Here is a 21797-nt window from a genome sequence, read left to right as displayed (position 1 = left end):
TAACCTTTCTTTCTTTGAGTGACTGTCTATATGTATTCCACTTATGGGACCACTGCTTGGCAGTCTCCAAATCAGAAGATGTGATATCAGTCTTAAGTAAATAAATATTGAATAACTGTCTTACCAGAGGAACCATCAGTCCTGGAAGCTTCCCCTATTGCATAGTGTTTTGAGAATGTAAGATTCAATTGCATCTAGCAGCCCTACAGGTTTCTGAAATGGGAATATTTCCTAAAAGCCATGGAAGTAGCCTGAACGCTAATACAGTGAGCTCAACAGGAAGCTCATGTTTAGCCCTTGGATACGGGATGTATACATCCTGAAATTCAGTTGGATAAAAAACAGTTACTAACCTTCCATAAAAACCGGTTACTCACCTTCTCGTAACTGTTGTTCTTCAAGCTGTGTTGTTCATGTCCATTCCAATCAGGTATGTGCACGTGCACGATGGCCAGAAGATTTTTCCCTTAGCAGCACCCATCGGGTGAGCCTGGGTGCCCTCTGGAGTCGCGCCCTTATGGCACCTAATATTTAGCCCTGCCGACCTGCCACCCCTTCAGTTCCTTCTTGCCGGCTACTCCGATAGAGGGGTAGGAAGGTGGGTATTGGAAGGACATGAACAACACATCTCGAAGAACAGTTATGAGAAGGTGAGTAACCGTTTTTTCTTCTTTGAGTGCTTGTTCATGTTGATTCCAGTCAGGTGACTCCCAAGCAAAATTAGGAGGTGGGGTCAGAGCTGTCCGCTGATAAATGCATAGCTTTTGTCTTTGTAATTCCTTTCTGTGGTGAACTGGCCCATGCAATTCAGAGTCCAAGATATCTCCAAATTCAACAGCCTGCAATGCCTGACTCCAACATAGAGGTGCTGGTGGACTTGGGTTCTTGAGGCAATTTCAAGGATCTGGAGTTTGTCTGAGCTCACAATATCCCCCTCCCACAGCACAAGGACTCACCTGCATTAGTGAAGTCCATAGACTGGTCTCTTCTGTCATCGGGACCAGTCACCACCAGACTGTTCCCTTAGAGGTAATTGCCCTTTGAGGCCACAGAGAAATCTTCCAGTTTAAGCTAATTCATGCACCACATTCATCAGTTGTCCTTGGCATTCCTTAGCTCATCACCCATGACCTACACATCTGCTGGTGGTCAGGCCTGCTGTGCTTTGATTCTCCATCTTGCTGACAATCCAGTTTTCCAAGAGATGACCAGAAACCAGAAACCTTTTGCAGCTTATTCAGTCCTCCAAAGAATTCAAAGATGTAAAGAAGGGATCCCAAGGCGACCCTGGCAACACCCCCGCCCATCTTCCCAATGGCTCCAGAGATTTCTGTTAAATATCAACACTACGCCGATATGTTCAGCAAAAAGAAAGATGACATTGTGCTGCCTCAGCACAGCTACAACTGCCTCATCAACCTCCAGTCAGGAGCAGAGTTTCCCTTTGAGCACATTTATTCCCTCTCCGAACGTGAACTACAGGCACTCCAGAGCTATCTCAAGGAACACCTGCAGAATGGGTTTATTTGCCTCTCCACATCCACAGCAGGAGCCCGCATTTTCTTTGTGGCAAAGAAATATGGCTCCCTCTAGCTTTGTGTGGACTACTGAGCTCTGAACAAGATTACAATCCAAAATTGGTACCTCTTATCGCTTATTAACGAGCTGTTTAAAAAACTCCACTCTGCCAAAATCTTCACAATGTTAGGCCACCATGGAATTTATAAACTGGTAAGGACCGGGGAGGGTGACAAATGGAAGACCATCTTCCACACTAGGTATGGCCACTTTAAGTATTTGGTCATGCTGTTTGGGTTGCGCAATGCCCCAGCAATCTTCCAGCATTTCACAAATGACATCTTTAGGGACACACTGGATAAATTTGTCATCATTTACCTGGATATCATCTTCATTTTCTCAGAAAGTCGGGAACTCCACATTATCATATGTACGCTCTCTTGTAGAGATTCCGCCGGAACCACACCTCTGTACAAAGCTGAAGATAAAGGTGATGAATCATCTGAAAACAGTAGACAGGTAAAAGTACTCTCAAACTCATAGAATCTATTAGGGACCTAATTAACTCAATTTTTTAGTGAGCACCAAAGTTGACTTCCCATTGTTTAGGATGAGGCACAGACAATCAAGTAAGTATAGTGCTGTGGACGTGAGAGAGGGCTTCTGTTACAACCTTAGGGGTTTTTTTCGGGAAGGTAGGTTGTATATTGTTAACGCTGTTGCAAGCATTGCAGGGCATTTTAAAAAGAGTTAAAGGTGTAAGTGTAAAATAAAGAGAATTTTTTTGCAGGTTGCAAAAGGCTAAAAGGGGAGAGGAGGGACACAAAAAAGCAAAAAATGGGTTAACTTTACGCTTTTGCTAGGCCCAAAAATAAAATGCTGACTTTACCCAGCTTAAGGCACTGCACACATTTAACTCTTGGCTGCTGGCCAAAAAAGAGGGGGGCCAAATTTACCAACCAGCCGTAAAAAAAAAAAAATTTACTGAACAGACACAGACCTGCAAAGCCAGCCCATAACAAGCAAGGCAAGCAAAGGCCAGCACAAAAAAACCCAAAAAGAACAACAAAGTCTAGCCAGTATGTTTTTAAAAAGTTAAAAAGACCACAAAAAGCCAGTTTAAATTGGCACAAAAAGCACCAGAAGCAAAGGTCGCAAAATAAAACACCCCCCAAAAAGCCAAAGCAATTCGAAGATTTGCAGTGAACCTTGGACGACCTGGGCCCAGGACAAGAACTCCCGTCCACCCCCCCTTCTTCTTTTTACGTCACACCCAGGCCTGGCCAGTCTCGGGTAGTGCGTAAGTATAAAAGTGGGTTAGGGCTTGGGGCACTAACGCTTTCTTCCTTCCTCTAAGTAACGTGGAAAGCACCCATCACTCTCTGCTGTTATTTTATCAATAAAGCTTTAAAACTTAAACACTTGGTGTGTTACGTCATCTCCTCCCTTAACAATCCTGTAACATCAGCCTAATCACCTTATGCCCCAGACAAATTGGTAACATAAATCTGTCACGGTTTTGGTGGAGAATTGCGGAGGGGAGGGGGAGCCCTGCAGAGTGCACCAACTGTTTTGCCCTGGGTATTTCGTGTTTGCTCTGTCCAGCACTGTTGGTATTACGTGTTAAGGATTTAATGATTAAAGGTGTGCCCACTCTCAGCCGTAGTAGGTTTGAGAACTGGAAAGAGGTTTAGCATTCCTCTCTCCACCTCGGTTGGCAGGGATAGGGTGCAGGTGGATATACTCCCAGTTGTAAAAGTCTGGGGTAGTAGTAGGAGGACTCAGGGAGTCTCGCTCCAAACATATAATCCTCGGTGCATACGCCCTCAGTTGTAGTATAACTGAGTTGAAGAGGAGAACATAGGGTGTCTCGCTCTGCCTGGGAAGGGTTTTGGTGTATGAACCCTCGGTGATATCGGACCGAGTAATACGGGGGGAGGCTTAGTGTCTCTCCGTCCAGCCCATGGAGGTGAACATTGTAAGCCTCGGTGCCGATGTAAGCTAAGTAAAATCTCAAGTGATTAAAAGATCTTAAGAGTTGTACTAAAGGATTGTGTGACAGGTGTCGGTCGGTCCTCCGAGCCCCTAGGGGCGATGGAGAGCAATGGTCTCTGTGGCAGGCCTCGGCCCCACCTTCCGGGCGTTGGGGAATTAGCGGGAAGGTGTGCTGGCCGGAGTCAGTAGCGCGCCCCTCAGGCAGGGGAGCGCCGGCAAGAGTCAGTAGCGCCCCTCAGGCAGGGGAGCGCCGGCAAGAGTCAATAGCGCGCCCCTCAGGCAGGGGAGCGCCGGCAAGAGTCAACAGCACGCCCCTCAGGCAGGGGAGCGCCGTGGTAGGGGAACGCAGGCCCACCCAACTCCACTGCGTTCCAGCCCAGGGCCCTGACAGTGGCGGAGGCGAAGGTCCCGCCACTGGGTCAGCGGGGCAATCCGCACCCGCTGACCAAACACACCCACCCCACGGTGTAGTTCGGCCCCTGGGCTACTTCCTACCCGGTCGCTTAGGCGGGTCGCTCCGGTCCCTCCATCTCCTCCGGGTATTCCGATGCGGGCAGCTCCGGTCCTCCATCTCATCCGAGTATTCCGCTGCGGGTCACTCACTCTCCCCCTCGGTACCGGACTCACGCTGGCCCGGGCTGCAGTCAGGCCCCTCCAGGTCCTCTGGGTATTCAGCGGCCGGCAGCCCTGGCTGCCACAGGCCTTCCCCCCAGTCAGGCTCCTCCTTGCCCAGGGCTTCACCTGGGTCAGCAGCAGGATTGCGAGGGAGCAGCCAGCAGCCTGTGTCTGTCTCCCTCCCTGGTGCTCTCTTCACTGGGCAGAGGGCCCCACCCTTTCTACTTCCTGTCCCACCCTTCCCCTTCCGGGGATTGGTGGACGCTTGGCCTGGTCCCGCCCACTCAGGCTCAGAGGGTGGCTCTTTACCCTCTGGTTCGGAGGGGAGCCACCCTGGCTCCCTACAGATTGTAATAACATGTTCAGAAAACAAAAGGGTACAGCTGCGGACTCGGGAGTCCCACAGTTGTGAGCAATGGCATCAGCGATGGGTTCATGACTGGACGTACGGGCATTAGGGAGTGCGGACACGGTAGTCCAGCTGCCCAGCCAGCTGGCGTCACGGGAGGCAGGTGGACCTGATGCCCGAGCCACGGGGGAGGCAACAAAAAGGGACAAAACCCTGCTGCCCATTTCAAAGGGGGGTGAGGACCTCTCCCAGCTGGAGAGGGCTGTCACCAAGGAGGGATACAATTCCTGGGGTTCCGTGGTGAAGCTTAAAAAAAAAAAAGTGCAAACTTGGCAGAATTTGCTAGACCTGTATGCCGAGTATAAAAAAGCAGAAGGGTAAAAACCTAGGGGCAGCTGTGAAATTAATTTGAAGTGCAGCAGTCATGTGGCATCAAATGTTGTCAGGACAAAAAAAGAAGTTGGGGAAAAGGAAAAAGGTGTGTATCTGGCAGTTAGTGAAAATTGAGCAACTAAAAGTGCAAATCACTAACCAGGCGGCAACCCAAGACTACACCCAGGAAAAGTTGCAAGCCTCGAGACAGGATTTCCAGGGGGGAAAAGCGAAACGCACCCGCCTGGAAGCACTGGCTAAGCAGGTACCAGTCCTTCAGAGACTTGTCAAAGACTTGACATCTGTGCCCAGCATACGCCGCAACAGCTGCAAGTAATTTTTTAAAGAAGTAAAAAGTTAACTGCAAAGACTGAAAAAAATTAAGCAGTTAAACATTGTAAAAGTGTTAAAAAGAAAAAGTGTTAAAAAAAATTCTTGGTTTCTTTGCAGCCATTCTAAAAAAAGGGGGGGCCGTTTTCCAAAGGAATGTCTGTAAATAATCCAGGCAAAAAAATTATCTAATTAAAATCATTTGACTATAAACAATTTAGTCAAATTTGCTAAAAAAATGTAAGGGGGTTCTATTAAAACTTACATGCCCCAACTGTATTTAAAAAATGTAATTTCTATACAGCTATGTAAAAACAAAGCAGTGTATATACTAAAAGGGGTAAAAAAAATGCAAACATACCATGCTACTTAATTAAAATCCTATTAGGGCTCCAAAGGGAGCCACAGTATATTGTGTTTTCTTTTTCAAATTTTTGTATGTTTTAAAAGCAAAAGTAAAAAGTAAAAAGTAATCAAAACTCTGGTAAAAGTTAATTGTGTCCCTTTTAAAACAAAGTCTCTAAGCTGCTAATGGCTTTAAATCAAAAAGCAAGCCAAAAAGTGTCTGTGTTAATGTAAATTACCTAACTGATAAACGTAAAAGCCATTAAAACCTGGCCTCCCTATAAAACAAACACAGAAAAATATGGGGGTAATTCCTCTGTTTTGCCTGCAGCCAGCAAGGGTATTTGTGTTAAAAAAAAAAAAGGAATATTTTAAGCAATAATCTGCCACCCCCAAAGGGATACAAATATGTTCTTTTTGTCTTTCAAAACAACAAAAAAAGCTAATGCCAGCTAAAAAGCAACCCAAAATACCATAAATCTACTGTCACAATAAAAAATTATGTTTTGTATTGTGGTGTTGTTTGTCTTGTTGTTAGCACTGTTGTGTACCAAATGCTGCAAAAAAACTTCCTCAGGCAGCAAACACTATATTAAAACAAATTGATTTTAAAGCAAAAATTATAAATACTATAAACCTAAAGGTAATTAAAAATAAATTAAGCTCTCTATCCCAGCTACAGGACAGCTTAATACAAAAATAAATTAAAAAAATCATACTGCTATAGCTATAAAATGTACTAAAATGCAAATACTTGCTTTGTTCACCTTGAAACACAAAATGTTTTGGGTAATATCAAAAAACACTGAGGTTTTAATACACTTGCTAAAGCAAAGCAAAAAATTACCGTTTAATAATTATCAATACAAATGAATGCAGTATGTTTCTGGCATAGTAAGGCCAAACCTTTTAATTTAAAAAATTGTTGTTAAAAACGCACACCAACAAGCTCGAAAAGCAAAAATATAAAAAGTTAGCCCACTCCTCATATGGCACATAAAATCCGTCTGGCTACCCCAAACCTCAAGCCAGTGGACTGGGAAGGGAGGAAAGCTATTGAACACCAAAAGTTGTACCAAGTAAACTCCTCAAAAGGGGTGTGCTTGTCCTTGCCTGTTGCTCTAAAGCCCTGTAGTAAAAACATTTCACTAAAATCTTGTATGTAAAATAAATTAAATAATAAAAACAAAGTACTGTATAATGGGCAATATGCACCTGTTAATTCCTAAAAAAAAAGTGTTTTAAAAAAATAAAAAAGGGTTAGCAACCCACTAGTAAACAAATGTAAATGTAAGTACTGTGTTTAGCAATAATCACATTTACTGTTTTTCACAACCAAAAAAGTCTCAGCTTTGCCCAGTAAAGGGAGGAGCTATGTAAATCCTGCAAAGCCATAAAAAAGGCTTTAAATAAAAAAAAGGCCAACCGTAAGGGGATTGTAGTTAAAAACATCTGGGAATGGCAAATTAAAAACAAGATAATGTTGCAAAAGCTGAAAAAGGCGGCCCACACTCTGAATGCCAAGTAGGTGGGTCCGTACTCCATCGTAAACCGCATCTCCCCGGTAGTGTACTGGCTTCAGCTACCAGGCAAACTAAAAGGAGCACATGTCAATTGGCTCAGAACATATGCTTCTCCCTAGGTTTCTGGTAATGGCATCGTGGGCCTTGGTTTTGGACCAGCCACCTGCCTGAACCATCCAAGTCTCCAGCTGTCCATAACATTATCTAAATAATCATAATTTAAAAAAAAAACAAACCTCCAAAAACTATCCCTAGCTCAAGCGGCCAAAGGGGCCCGAGCATGGCGGATGGCTGAAGGAAAGGTGCCTTAAAAACAGTGCATAGTCTGAACAAACACAGCAGGGCCACAGCAAAATACCTGGTGGGTGGCCCCAAACCTCCCCTAAATCTTATGGGAACGAACCCTTTTCCTCCTGTGGTGGCCTGAAGTAAAAGTAAAATAAAAAGCCCTTTGGCAAGCAATAGAAATTACTAATCTCGAAGTGTAATATTGTTCTTGTAACCTCCTAAACCAGGCAACAACATCCATAACAAAAGCCAAAAAGGGCTGTAACAAAACAACTAATAATTTAAAAAGATTTTGTATGTGCCTCAGTTTCCCCAATAGGTGCATTTACGTTGTTGCTTCCCCCCCCCCCCTTTCCTTTGTTAACAAAACAAGGCAGCAATAGCAAAAGCCCCAAAACACCCCAAACAAAATGGTGAAACTGCTCTTGCTGCTTTAAGCCTACAAAATTCGTCAGGGCAAAACAATGTATGTATGGTGGTATTTCTCTCTAAAAATCCTCGGGTTCCCAATGTTTTGGGCCTCCTTTGTTAATTTTACCACTGTTCAAAACTGACCATGGTAAAAAAAAAAAAAGGTCAATTATTCATTGGTGAGGGAGGGCAATTGTGGCTTAGCATCCTAAAAATGTAGCAGCACGTATTATGTGGAATTGGGTGGTCCATTGCAACGTTTAAAAGGTGGCTCCCCCCAATAACACAATGAAGCGGTATGTGCTGACCATGGCCACTAACCATCAGCATGTATGAATTGCAAAGGGCAACACCTGGCAATTATGGCCTATAAAGCCCCGCCAAATAACGTGTAAAAAAAAGGTAATGCCAGGCTGCTTTTAGAAGGTGGATCAACACATCTGCTGGGAAGGGGAGGCATCAAAATACACCCCCGCTAAGGCCCATTTGTTTACCAATACCTCTGCGTGTGTTTAGAAAACCACCAACCCTAAGGTGCCCCTTGATCTGCTGTTACAGTCTCAGGTGCAAAATTTTTCGATGCATTGGCCTGTAGTCATGCAAAATATGGTTAATATCTCTAACTATGTTGTGTTTAATTTTTCATAAATTGCACCCAATGTTTTCCTGCCCTTGACGCATACCCAGAAACAACTAACTGTATTCCAAACAAATGCCTCCTCCTTTCTAAAAAAACCTGCCTTTGTCACAGCCTTTCAAATGGGGCATTTATGTCAACAGAAAAATGCGTTATGCTATCTTCAGTTGTTGCCGCCCTAACAATCTTGTTTGTGCTATATTGCTGTTTATGTAGGCAGCCGACCGTAACCCTAGCCACCGTGTCAGAGGTAGGGTAAAAACCTAAGTGGTGACCCCCCACAAGAAAATGTTGATTTGAGGTCGGTCGGGGGGAATGTAACAACCCCAGGGTCCCTCTGGGAAGGCAGGTCAGCATTGTATATTGCTAACGCTGTTGCAAGCATCACAGGGCATTTTAAAAAGGGTCAAAAGTTTAAAATTTTAAGTTTAAAATTAAGTGTAAAATAAAGAATTTCTTTGCAGGTTGCAAAAGGCCAAAGGCGGGTGTGGGGGTGGGGAGAGACAAAAAAAGCAAAAAACACATTAACTCCATGCTTCTGCTAGGCCCAAAAATAAAACGCTGACTCCAGCCAGCTCAAGGCCACCACACACATCCAACTGTCGGCTGCTGGCCAAAAAAGAGGGGGGCCAAATCAACCAACCAGCCATAAAAAAAAAAATTCAACTGAACAGACACAGACCTGCAAAGCCAGCCCATAACAAGCAAGGCAAGCAAAGGCCAGCACAAAAAAACCCAAAAAGAACAACAAAGTCTAGCCGGTGTGTTTTAAAAAAGTTAAAAAGACCACAAAAAGCCATTTTAATTTGGCACAAAAAGCACCAGAAGCAAAGGTCACAAAATAAAACACCCCCCAAAAAATCCCAAAACTTAAAACCCTCCTAAAAGCTAAAGCAATTTGAAGATTTGCAGTGAACCTTGGACGACCTGGGCCCAGGACAAGAACTCCCATCCATCCCCTCTTCTTCTTACGTTACACCCAGGCCTGGCCAGTCTCAGGTAGTGCGTGTGTAAGTATAAAAGTGGGTTAGGGCTTGGGGCGCTAACGCTTTCTTCCTTCCTGTAAGTAACGTGGAAAGCACCCATCACTCTCCGCTGTTATTTTATTATTTTATCAATAAAGCTTTAAAACTTAAACACTTGGTGTGTTACGCCATCTCCTCCCTTAACAATCCTGTGGCATCAGCCTAATCACCTGACGCCCTGAACAAATTGGTAACATAAATCTGTCACACTTCTTCCTGAGATTTGCCTCTCAGTAACCAATCGTTCAGACACAGGAAGATATGAATTCCCTTCTTCCTGGGGTACACTGTCACTACAACCATATATTAGGTAAAGAACTGCAGAGGAAAGACCGAAAGGGAGAACAGTGTATTGATTGTGCCGGTTTGCCATGACAAACCAGAGGAATCGCCTGTGGCTTGGGAGAATTGCTACATGGAAATAAATGTCCTGAAGGTCCAGGGCAACAAACCAGTCATTGTGATTTAATGTGGGGAAGATAGTTGTTGGGGTGACCAGCTGGAACCTCATGATATATTTGTTGAGGTTGTGGAGTTCAAGAATAGGTCTCACCCCTTGCATATGGGAACTAGAAAATACTGAGAATAAAACCCTCAACCCCACTGGTGCTGAGGAACCTCCCCATGGTTTCCAAAGCTAACAGAGACTGAAGCTGCTCAAGGAACAGTGTCTTGGGAGAGGGTATCCCTGAAGAGGGACGGGGATGGGGAGGAGGGATGGAAAGGAACTGCATGGCATAATCTGGTCTGATGTTGCCTAGATCCCTGTGTCCATGGTAGTCAAGTCCCAAATATCATAAAAGTGAGCCAGCCTGTCACACACAGAGAGGATGAGAATGTAGAAATCATGATTGTATTACTGATTCAATACAGGTTGAAATGGGACCTTAGTAGATGCTGGGGGGAACAAGTTGACTGGTTGACACCAGAACCAGAAGGTCTTTGCCTCCATGATCTATGACCCTCCTTGGAGTTGCCCTGCTGACTTGCGGGGAAAAAGGACTTCCAATGAAGCAGTGGCGCTGCGGCTGCCTGCCATAATAGCACCTCACTACTGAAATATATACCCCTAAAGAACGCAGCGTGGTTTGTGAATCTTTAAAAGAGAGCACAGTCCTGTCAGTCTTGTCCAAGAATAGCACCCAACCATTAAAGGGCAGGTCCTCGATAGCCTGTTGAGCATCAGGACCTATGCCTGAATTTTGCAGCCATGACACTCTCCTCGCGGTCGTATCTGAGTTCATAACTCTAGCCAATGTCCCGGCTGGGTCCAATGCTGATTACAAAGAAGTCTTGGCCACCAAACAGCCTTCAGCAACAAAAGCTCTAAACTTTTCTCTGGAGGTTTCTGGCAACTTGTCTGCAAACTAAGATGTGGCCATCCAATTAAAGTCATATTTGGATAGCAATGCCTGTTTGTTTGAGATATACATTTGCAGGGAATCTCTCTGTCCACCTTCCTGAACTCCTTTTTCTTGGGAGTAGATTTATTCCTACCCTGCCAATCCCTATCATTCACCGCAGTTATAACAAGAGAATTAGGGGCCAGGTGAGACGAGAACTCCTCAAAACCCTGCAGAGGGGAAAAATAGTGCTTCTCCAAACACTTCACCATGAGCAGGACCAAAACCAGAGTGTTCCAAAGGGCCTTTGCAGGTTCTCAGAGAGCATAATTAATAGGGAGGGATATTCTCCCTGGAACAGATGGCTGGAGAATTTCAAGCAATTTGTGTTTATTCTCCTGTAAAAATTCTGCCTGGATGTCCAAGTAAGCAGCCATGTGTTGCAGTAGGTCCTGGTATGCCTTGAAATCCTCAAACACCAAGGGAGAACAGGAACCTGGTACTGTCGAACAGTCAGGAGACGACAAAGAAGCAGTCAAGTACACCAGGGACAGATCCTGTTCCTGAACTGCTGGATACGGATGAGACAAGTCTGGAGGTCCCAAGGGAGGAAGCTCAAAAGTTGTCTGAGCTTGGGTAGGTCACCAACATTAGCCAGAAACAGGACTGGTGATCTCGGTCTGGAGTGGGATGAAGAATGCGATGAGAGAACACTGTTGGTACGGATAAGGCATTGGTGGCCAATAGGCCCTGGGGCAGAAGTCCCTGTCCTGACTACACAGAGAGTGTCAATCTTGGTACTGATATTGCTCCAAGAACAGTCCCTTGCACACATTGGGTGATGAAGTCTGGGAGGAGGACCTCGACCTGGATCCTGAGGAGTCCTAGGTGTCTGGTGACAGTGGTGGAGTACTGATGGGATAAGCAGATGATTAGAGTCATCTACAACTCAGAAGGAAAGCGGTACTGGTGCCAATGGAAAATAAGGCATCGGCAGAGCTGGTACCAAATATGTGATGCCCACCCCAGGTGCTAGGAAGGCATCGGTAGTCAGGTCAGCGACGGTGCCAAAGTACAAGGCGGGATCACAAAAGCTTATGCTCAAATAAATTTGTTAGTCTCTAAGGTGCCACAAGTACTCCTTTTCTTTTTGCCAAAACAATGTCAGTGCAGAGGAGTGCATCAGTGCTGAGGAGGTGCTTGGTGATGGGCCCAGAACTGGCCTCAACTCTATAATCTGCAATGCACACTGCTGTGCCAATGGACCCTGTGTCTCTACGGCACGACCAGACGGTATGAACAGTGTCCACACCATACCCAAGCAGTGGAGGCCATGTCCCTGGCAAAGTGCTGAAGCAGTGGAGAGTCTGGAACCGATAGGCAGAGTAAATCTGCTGCTGCCTGGTATGCCATTGGCGTAGACACACTTGGTGCCAGCGTTATCATCGTTGGTACCAGACTCAACAGATGTCCCCAGGGCAGAACCAGAGTCAATGGTATAAGTTATTGGTGGTCTCTGTGAGGTACCAGGAAGAGGTTTGATGGACCTACTTCATCCCGCATGCTGGAAGTGGTACAGTGCCATTACATACTCTTTTTTTAGAGGAGGAAGACTCTCCAAGAGCCCTGGTTAGTCCAGATTACTTTTATGGGATTTCTTCCTCAGTGCCCCCATGGAGGGTGAATGGCTCCTCCATCTTCTGGGGGAGATGCCAGTGCTGGAACACAGAGTGGTCTCATTCACTTTGTCCAAAGGTGACCTCTGAACAGAGGAGGGTTTTGGTGCCAAAACAGGCCTCGTGGCCTATTTAGAAAGGTTCTGTTTCAAGTGTAAGTCTCTGGCCCATTGAGTTCTTTTGATGAACAACTTACAGATAGAGCACTGCTCCTTTGTGTGTTCCTCACCCAAACATAGCAAGCACCTTGTGGGGACCCCTATTAGGAATTGCTCCCCAACAAACACAACAGGCAGTGCTTGAATCCGGGTGAGGGTATCACGCAGGACAATAAGTATCCTAAGTAACTCTAATTTAGAATCATAGAAGATTAGGGTTGGGAGAGACCTCGGGAGGTCATCTAGTCCAACCCCCTGCTCAAAGCAGGACCAACCCCAACTAAATCATCCCAGCCAGGGCTGTGTCAAGCCTGACCTTAAAAACCTCTAAGGATGGAGATTCCACCACCTCCCTAGGTAACCCACTCTAGTGCTTCACCACACTCCAAGTGAAATAGTTTTTCCTAATATCCAACCTAGACCTCCCCCACTGCAACTTGAGACCATTACTCCTTGTTCTGTCATCTGCCACCACTGAGAACAGCCTAGCTCCATCCTCTTTGGAACCCCCCTTCAGGTAGTTGAAGGCTGCTATCAAATCCCCCCCTCACTCTTTTTTTTCTGCAGACTAAATAAGTCCAGTTCCCTCAGCCTCTCCTCGTAAGTCATGTGCCCCAGCTCCATAATCATTTTCGTTGCCCTCCGCTGTACTCTCTCCAATTTGCCCACATCCTTTCTGTAGTGCGGGCCCCAAAACTGGACGCAATTCTCCAGATGTGGCCTCACCAGTGCCGAATAGAGGGGAATAATCACTTCTCTCGATCTGCTGGCAACGCTCATACTAATGCAGCCCAATATGCCCTTCTTGGCAACAAGGGTACACTGTTGACTCCTATTCAGCTTCTCGTCCACTGTAATACCCAGGTCCTTTTCTGCAAAACTGCCACTTAGCCAGTCAGTCCCCAGCCTGTAGCACTGCATGAGATTCTTCCGTCTTAAGTCCAGGACTCTGCACTTGTCCCTGATGAACCTCATCAGTTTGTCTAGGTCACTCTGGACCCTATCCCAACCCTCCAGTGTATCTACCTCTCCCCCCTCTTGTAGTGTCATCTGCAAACTTGCTAAGGATGTAATCCATCCCCTCATCCAGATCATTAATGAAGATATTGAACAAAACCGGTCCCAGAACCAACCTCTGGTTGATACCGGCTCTTGATACCGGCTGCGAACTAGACATTGAGCCGTTGATCACTACCGGTTGAGCCCGACAATCTAGCCAGCTTTCTATCCACTTTCTCCTCCATTCATCCACTCCATACTTCTTTAACTTGCTGGCAAGAATACTGTGGGAGACCATATCAAAAGCTTTGCTAAAGTCAAGGTATATCACGTCCACCGCTTTCCCCATATCCACAAAGCCAGTTGTCTCATCCTAGAAGGCAATCAGGTTGGTCAGGCATGACTTGTCCTTGGTGAATCCATGTTGACTGTTCCTGATCACCTTCCTCTCCTCCAAGTGCTTCAAAATGGATTGTTTGAGGACCTGCTCCATTTTTCCAGGGACTGAGGTGAGGCTGACCGGTCTGTAGTTCCCCGGATTCTCCTTGTTCCCTTTTTTAAAGATGGGCACTATATTTACCTTTTTCCAGTCACCGGAACCTCCCCTGAGGGCCAAGGGTTTTCAAAGATAATGGCCAATGGGTCTGCAATCATATCAGCCAACTCCCTCAGCCACCTCGGATGCATTGCATCTGGCCCCATGGACTTATGCATGTCCAGCTTTTCTAAATAGTCCTTAAACTGTTCTTTCTCCACAGAGGGCTGCTCACCTCCTCCCCATACTGTGCTGCCCAGTGTAACTCTCTGGGAACTGACTGATTTGTCTGTGAAGACCGAGGCAAAAAAAGCACTGAGTACTTCAGCTTTTTCCACGTCATCTGTCACTAGGTTGCCTCCCCCATTCACTAAGGGTCCAGCACTTTCCCTGACCTTCTTGTTGCTAACATATCTGTAGAAACCCTTCTTATTACTCTTCACATCCCTTGCTAGCTGCAGCTCCAATTGGGCTTTGGCCCCCTGATTACACCCCTGCATGCTTGAGTAATATTTTTATACTCCTCCCTAGTCATCTGTCCAAGTTTCCACTTCTTGTAAGCTTCCTATTTGTGTTTCAGCTCACCAAAGATTTAACTGTTAAGCCAAGCTGGTCGCCTGCCATATTTGCTATTCTTTCTGCACATCGGAATGGTTTGTTCCTGCGTCCTCAATAAGGCTTCTTTAAAATACAGCCAACTCTCCTGGACTCCTTTCTCCCTCATATTTGACTCCCTCAGGGAACTGATAGGCAGAGTCCCCTGGGAGGCTAAGTCTGCTTTTCTGAAGTCCAGGTTCCGTATTCTGCTGCTCTCCTTTCTTCATTTTGTCAGGTTCCTGAACTTGACCGCCCACTTCTATTCCTACGAATTCTTCCGTTTGTGAGCAGCAGGTCAAGAGGAGCATGGCCCCTAGTTGATTCCTCCAGCACTTGCACCAGGAAGTTGTCCCTAATACTCTCCAATAACTTCTTGGATTGTCTGTGCACTGCTGTATTGCTCTCCCAGCAGATGTCAGGGTGATTCAAATCCCCTATGAGAACTGGGGCCTGTGATCTGGAAACTTCTGTTAGTTGTCCAAAGAAAGCCTGCTCTACCTCATCCTCCTGGTCTGGTGGTCTATAGCAGATGCCCACCACGACACCACCCTTGTTGCTCTCGCCTCTAAACTTAACCCAAAGGCTCTCAACAGGCTTTTCTCCAGTTTCATACTGGAGCTCTGAGCAATCATACTGTTCTCTTATACAGTGCAATTCCTCCACCTTTTCTCCCCGCCTGTCCTTCCTGTTTATACCCATCCATGACAGTTCTCCAGTCATGTGAGTTACCCTACCATGTCTCTGTTAATCCAATCACATCATAGTTTCTTGACTGTGCCAGAACTTCCAATTTTTCCTGCTTGTTTCCCAGGCTTCTTGTGTTCGTGTACAGGCACCTAAGATAACTACCCAATTGCCCTACTTTTTCAGTATGAATCAGGAGGTGTTGCAGTTCAAATACAAGACAGGACAAGCTTTAAGCAAGCAAGCAGGCTGGTCTGCCTGTCAGCTTTTCCACCCTCTCCTTTATTTCTCTCTCTCCCCCCGCACATTACATACTCCAACAGATAAAAGGAATACACTGGCTTTGTATAATATTCTTATTTACCAATTTCTATCTACCGCATTCCTTGCTCTCGGGCCTTGAGCCCAGTCCTGGGAGGCTTCTCACAGTTCATGTCATCTGGGCGAGATTCCAAGGTTCATGCCCTTGAGAGGAGCTGTGTGTGCACTGCTCCTACACAACACTCCGGGTGTGCCCTGAATGTTGCCAAGTGCATGAACCTTGCATGAATGCTACAAGGAGGACTCCCCTGTTGCACTCTCCTTTTGTTTTCTTCCGGTATCCCACTTCCCCACTTACGTCAGGGCTTAGATCTCCATCCCCTGGCGAATCTAGTTTAAAGCCCTCCTCACTAGGTTAGCAAGCCTACCTGCGAAGATGCTCTTCCCTCTCTTCGTTAGGTGGATCCCATCTCTTTCTAGCAATCCTTCTTCCTGGAACAACATCACATGGTCGAAGAATCCAAAACCCTCTCTTCGACGCCACCTGCGTAACCATGCATTTACTTCCAGAATTTGATGGAACTTAATGTGGGACCACAACTTAACTACCACTACTATCTAGGGTACTATAAACTATCTAAAACTATATATCTGTAGAGAAAAAAAAACTTCAGAAAACAGAGATAGAGAACATGAGATGATAGCCACACACATCTCTAACTTCAGCCATAGGCAGTAAGAAGGAACTGAGGGTCATGGTAGCACCACCTCATATAACCAGAGGAAAAAATGGTTACGTACCCCTCATAACTGTTCGAAATGTGTTGCTCATATCCATTCCAATTAGGTGTCTGTGCACCCCTACCAGCACCTGTGAGGTCGGCTGTGGAGCCCCCTGGAGTGGCGCCTTCATGGCGCTCAATATATGACCCTGCTGACCCGGCACCTTCTCAGTTCCTTCTTGCCGGCTACTCCGACAGAGGGGAAGGTGGGTCTGGAATGGATACGAACAACACATCTCAAAGAACAACAGTTATGAGAGGTGAGTAACTGGTTTTTCTTCTTCGAGTGATTGCTCATATCAGTTCCAATTAGGTGACTCCCAAGCCTCACCTAGGTGGTGGGGTCAGAGCTAAGGAAATGCTGATTGCAGCACTGCTCTGCTGAAAGCTGCATCATCTCTGGCGTGCCGTATGATGGAGTAGTGAGAGGTGAAGGTAAGCACCGAGGACTAAGTTGCTGCCCTGCAGATTTCTTGGATCAGAACCTGTGCCAGGAACGCTGCTGACGAGGCCTGGGCCCTAGTGGAGTGTGCCGTAAGAGCCAGGGCTGGTACTTTGATCATGATGTGATCCAGGAGGATCTTCTTTGAGATGAGACCGGGAGGCCTTTCATCCAATCTGCTACCGCTATGAACAACTGGTTCGATTTTCTGAACGGCTTAGTGCGCTTGGTAGAGAAAGCTAATTCTCATTGAACATCGAGGGAGTGTAGCCTCTGCTCCTGGTTACTGGCATGAGACTTAAGGTAAAAGACAGATAGGAAAATGTCCTGACTGGTGTGGAAGTGCGACACCACCTTGGGGAGAAAGGCTAGATGTGGCCTGAGTTGCACCTTTTCCTTGAGGAAAACCATGTAAGGTGGGTCAGAGATGAAGGCTTTTAGCTCGGACACTCGCCTCACAGACATAATGTCGACCAGAAAGGTACCTTCCAAGACAGATACAGGAGGGATCAAGTTGCCAGTGATTCGAATGGGGCCCCATGAGCCTGGAAAGGACCAGGTTAAGGTCCCATGCAGGGACAGGCTGCCGGATCTGGGGATGTAGGCAGTCCAAACCTTTGAGGAAACGATCAACCATAGGGTTGGCAAAGATGGATCGACCAGATGCACCTGGGTGGAAGGCCAAGATAGCAGCGAGGTGTACCCTTATGGAGGACACCGCTAGGCCTTGCTGTTTCAGGTGTAGGAGGTACTCTAAGATGAGAGGTATCGGCACCTGGAGAGGGGGTGTGCGACACTGGTCACACCAACACAAGAATCTCTTCCACTTTGCCAAATATGTGGCTCTAGTAGAGGGCTTCCTGCTGCCGAGGAGGACCTTCCTTACTTGTTTTGAGCACAGAAGTTCCATGGGGTTCAGCCATGAAGCTTCCAAGCCGTGAGGTGGAGGAATCATAGGTCGGGGTGGTCCTGAGTGAGTAAGTTGGGGAGGAGAGGTAACGTGACCAGTGCGTCCACCTACAGCTCTAGTAGTGTGGTGTACCAGTGTTGTTGAGGCCATGCTGGAGCTATGAGAATTACCTTTGCCCCCTCCCTGCAGACCTTGAGCAGGACCTTGTGTACGAGAGGGAACAGAGGAAAGATGTAGAGCAGGCGACCTCTCCAGAGTAGCAGGAATGTGTCCGTGAGTGAGCCTGGGCTGTGATTCTGGAAGGAGCAGAATATTGGGCACTTCCTGTTGCTTTGGGTGGCAAACAGGTCAACCTGGGGAAATCTCCACCTTTGGAAAATGAGGTGTATGACATTCGGCCAGATGGACCACTCGTGTGTGCGGAAGGACCTGCTGAGGCGGTCCGCCACCACGTCCAGAACACCTAGTAGAAAGGATGCTTCCAGGTGAATGGAGTGGGCTATGCAGAATTCCCACAGCCGGAGGGTCTCCCAGCATTAGGGAGAGGAACAGGCTACACCTTGCTCATTGATGTAAAACATGGCAGTGGTGTCATCTGTTAGAACTGCTATGCATTGGCCTTGTAGTCGGGCCTGGAAGGCCTTGCAAGCTAGGTGCACCGCCCTCAGCTCCTTGATGCTGATATGTAGGGAGAGCTCATCCTGCGACCACAGGCCCTGTATCTGGAGGTCCCACAATGCGCACCCCATCCCGGAGCTGACACATCTGTAACCAGGGACAAGAAAGGTTGAGGGTTGTGAAAAGGGACTCCTTCACACACCGCTTGGGGGTTGAGTCACAAGCGGAGGGATGTGAGGACCTGTCCTGGCACCGTGACCACTGAATTCAAGCTGTTGGGCCCAGGGTGGGTGGGCTGAGGTGAACCATGCTCCAACTGTGTAAGCCCCAGCCTGGCGTGCTGGGTCACATAAGTGCAAGCAGCCATGTGGCTGAGGAGACTCAGGCACCCCCTTGCTGTTGTGGTTGAGAATTGCTGGAGGCTCTGAATTACGTCCGTGATGGCTCAGAATTGGGACTCCAGCAGAAGGGCTTGCCCTGAACCGCGTCTAACACCGCCCAATGAATTCTATTCTTTGGGTAGGTTCCAAGGTCGACTTTCCCAAGTTGAGGAGGAGACCCAGTCATTCAAACATGCACCTGACCAAATGGATTTAGGACTGCACCTGTGCCCTGGTGAGGCTCCTGAGCAGCCAGTTATCGAGGTAGGGGTATACTTGCACCTGCTGACGATGGAGGAAAGCAGTCACGACCAACATGCACTTGGTGAACCCTCGGGGGGGGCTGTTGAGAGGCCGAATGGTAGAACAGTGAATTGGTAACGTTTGTGGTTGACCAACCAACGTAGGGAGTGCCTGTGTGCTGGACAAATCACTAAGTGGAAGTATGCGTCCATGTCGAGGGCAGCATACCAGTCTCCCAGATCCAGGGACAGGATAATAGTGCCCAGGGAGACCATGCGGAACTTCTACTTTACCATGAATTTGTTGAACCCACGCAGGTCTAGGATGGGTCTGAGACCCCCCTTTGCCTTGGGGATTAGGAAGTACTGGGAGTAAAATCCCTTGCCCTATAGCTCCTGAGGAACCTCCTCCACTGCTCCCATGGAAAGGAGCTCCTGCACCTCCTGGATAAGGAGTTGCTCGTGAGAGGGGTCCCTGAAGAGGGACAGGGAAGGGGAGGTGGGAGGGAGGGTAGGAGCAGAACTGGAGAGAGTATCCCACTTCCACCATACGGAGGACCCAGTTATTTGGGACCAAGCACAGTAGAAGTGGGACAAACAATTCAAAAAGGACAGGGAGGCATCTGGGAATGAGTCTGGTGCGCTGTCCTTGGGCGCCCCTTCAAAAGGCCTGCTTGGAACCCGACAATGGTTTGGTTGCGCCCTGGTTGGAAGGGGAGTTGGAAGGCTTCCTTCCACCGTTCCTGCCCCTTCTCCTGTAAAATTCCTGCCTCGGCCAAGGAGGGTAGGAGTGCTGCTGCTGCTGTTGGGGATTGAATGTTGGGTTGCCGAGGTGTGCATACCTAAAGATTTCATAGTAGCCCTTGAGTCCTTTAGGCTATGCAGTCGAGAGTCAGTCTGCTCCACGAACAGGCCTGCCCCATCAAAAGGCAGGTCCTGCATTGTCTGTTGAACCTCGGGCAGTAGACCTGAGGCTTGCAGCCATGAGGTGCGCCTCATGGCGATACCAGAGGACAAGGTGTGTGCCGCCAAGTCCGCAGCATTCAGTAAAGGCCTGTAAAGAGGCCCATGCCACCGCCTTGCCCTCCTCCACTATAGCTCCAAACTCCTTCCTGGATTCAGCTGGCATAAGCTCCTTGAACTTGAGCATCGAGTTCCAGGAGTTGAAGTTATACCGGCTCAGAATTGCCTGCTGGTTGGCAATCCTGAGCTGGAGCCCCCGCCGAGGAGCACGCCTTATGTCCGAACAAGTCCAGGCATTTGCCTCCTTGGACTTAGGTGCTGGGGCTTGTTGCCCCTTCCTCTCCTTTTCATTTACCGCCACAACCATCAATGAATAAGACTGCGGGGGTGTAAAGAGGTATTCATACCCCTTTGATGGCACAAAGTACTTCCTCTCAATGCCCTTGGCAGTGGGAGGGATGGAGGCCAGGGTCTGCCAGATGGTCTTGGCATTTGCCTATATAATTTTGATGAGGAGTAGAGCCACCCTCAAAGGACCCTCTGGGGCCAAAATGTCAACCACCAAGTCCTCTGACTCCACCACCTCCTCAGCCTGCAGACCCATTTTGCATGCCACCCGGTACAGGAGGTCCTGGTGAGTGCAACTATCTATGGGAGGCGGTCTGGAGACGGAAGTGCCTGCAACTGCCTCATCTGGAAAGGAGGACAAGGAGGCTAATGAGGAACAGAGTCCTCCTGTCCCTCCTGCTCATCAGGAACCTCCCAACCTGCCTTGATAGCTGGACCAGACTCAGGAACGGGAGTTGGTTCTGAGGGGAGGCAGGGGCATGGCGCCTCCTCGGCACCCCTCGGGATGGGGAGACTGTCTGAGACCTCCGGCACCCTCAGTTCAGAGGTGGCCGATAGGGAGCTTTTAGACTGGGCTCCCTGGGCCTGGTGGTACGCCCATGGGGTCCAGAATGGCCACTGCGCTGGTCCCTGCCCCTGTCCCCACCTCAGAGCGTCCATGGTATTGACCCCACTCTGAGTACCTAGATCCCGCCTCTGAGTCCAAAGACTGGGATTGGGACCGTGAGCACCAGGGAGGTGCTGAGCGGAGCTGATCCAGCAAGCGGCGCCATGCTGTGGAGCGGTATCGTGATCTGGAGCTGCATGGGGTCACTGAATGGCATCAGGACAGGTGCTGGGTCCGGGATCTGCTGCGTGATGGGGACTGATGTGTGGATCAGCATCACAATCAGGAGCGCTGGCATGACCTGGAGCAGTGCTGCAAGTATGACCGGTGCCATGATTGCGAGCGGTGCTGGGACTCTATCGGCAGTGCCGAGGGCCAGATCATCGCTAGTTTGCCTCAAGATGGTGCCATACAATCTGGTACTAGAGGCTTGGGGCGAATTGTGGGTGACCTCAGCACTGTCATGGCAATGAGGTTCCTCGTGGCCGCAAAGGTGTCTAGCGGTGGATGGTGTGGACCTCCTCGATGATGTGGACCGGGGAGTCTAAGGGCCTAAGTGACGCCTCCATAAGAAAATGCTTAAGGCGAAAGTCTCACTCCTTTTGGTTCTGGGGTGAAACCCTTTACAAATCCTGAACCTATCAGCTTGGTGAGCCTCCCCCAGACACTTTAGATAACCATCGTGGGGTCATCCATTGGCATGGGTTTGGATCAGGACTTGAATCCCTGGGACTTGGGCATGAAAGCCCTCCCAAGAAAAAGCATTTGGGATAGAGGGTAAACCCCCCAGCCCACCTGCTAAGTACTAATACTAAGTCAAAATTTAACTAACTAAAACGAATAA

The sequence above is a fragment of the Chelonia mydas genome, chromosome 2 (assembly GCF_015237465.2).
Source record: "Chelonia mydas isolate rCheMyd1 chromosome 2, rCheMyd1.pri.v2, whole genome shotgun sequence".
Lineage (NCBI taxonomy): Eukaryota > Metazoa > Chordata > Testudines > Cheloniidae > Chelonia > Chelonia mydas.
Note: the sequence above shows the minus strand (reverse complement) of the source record.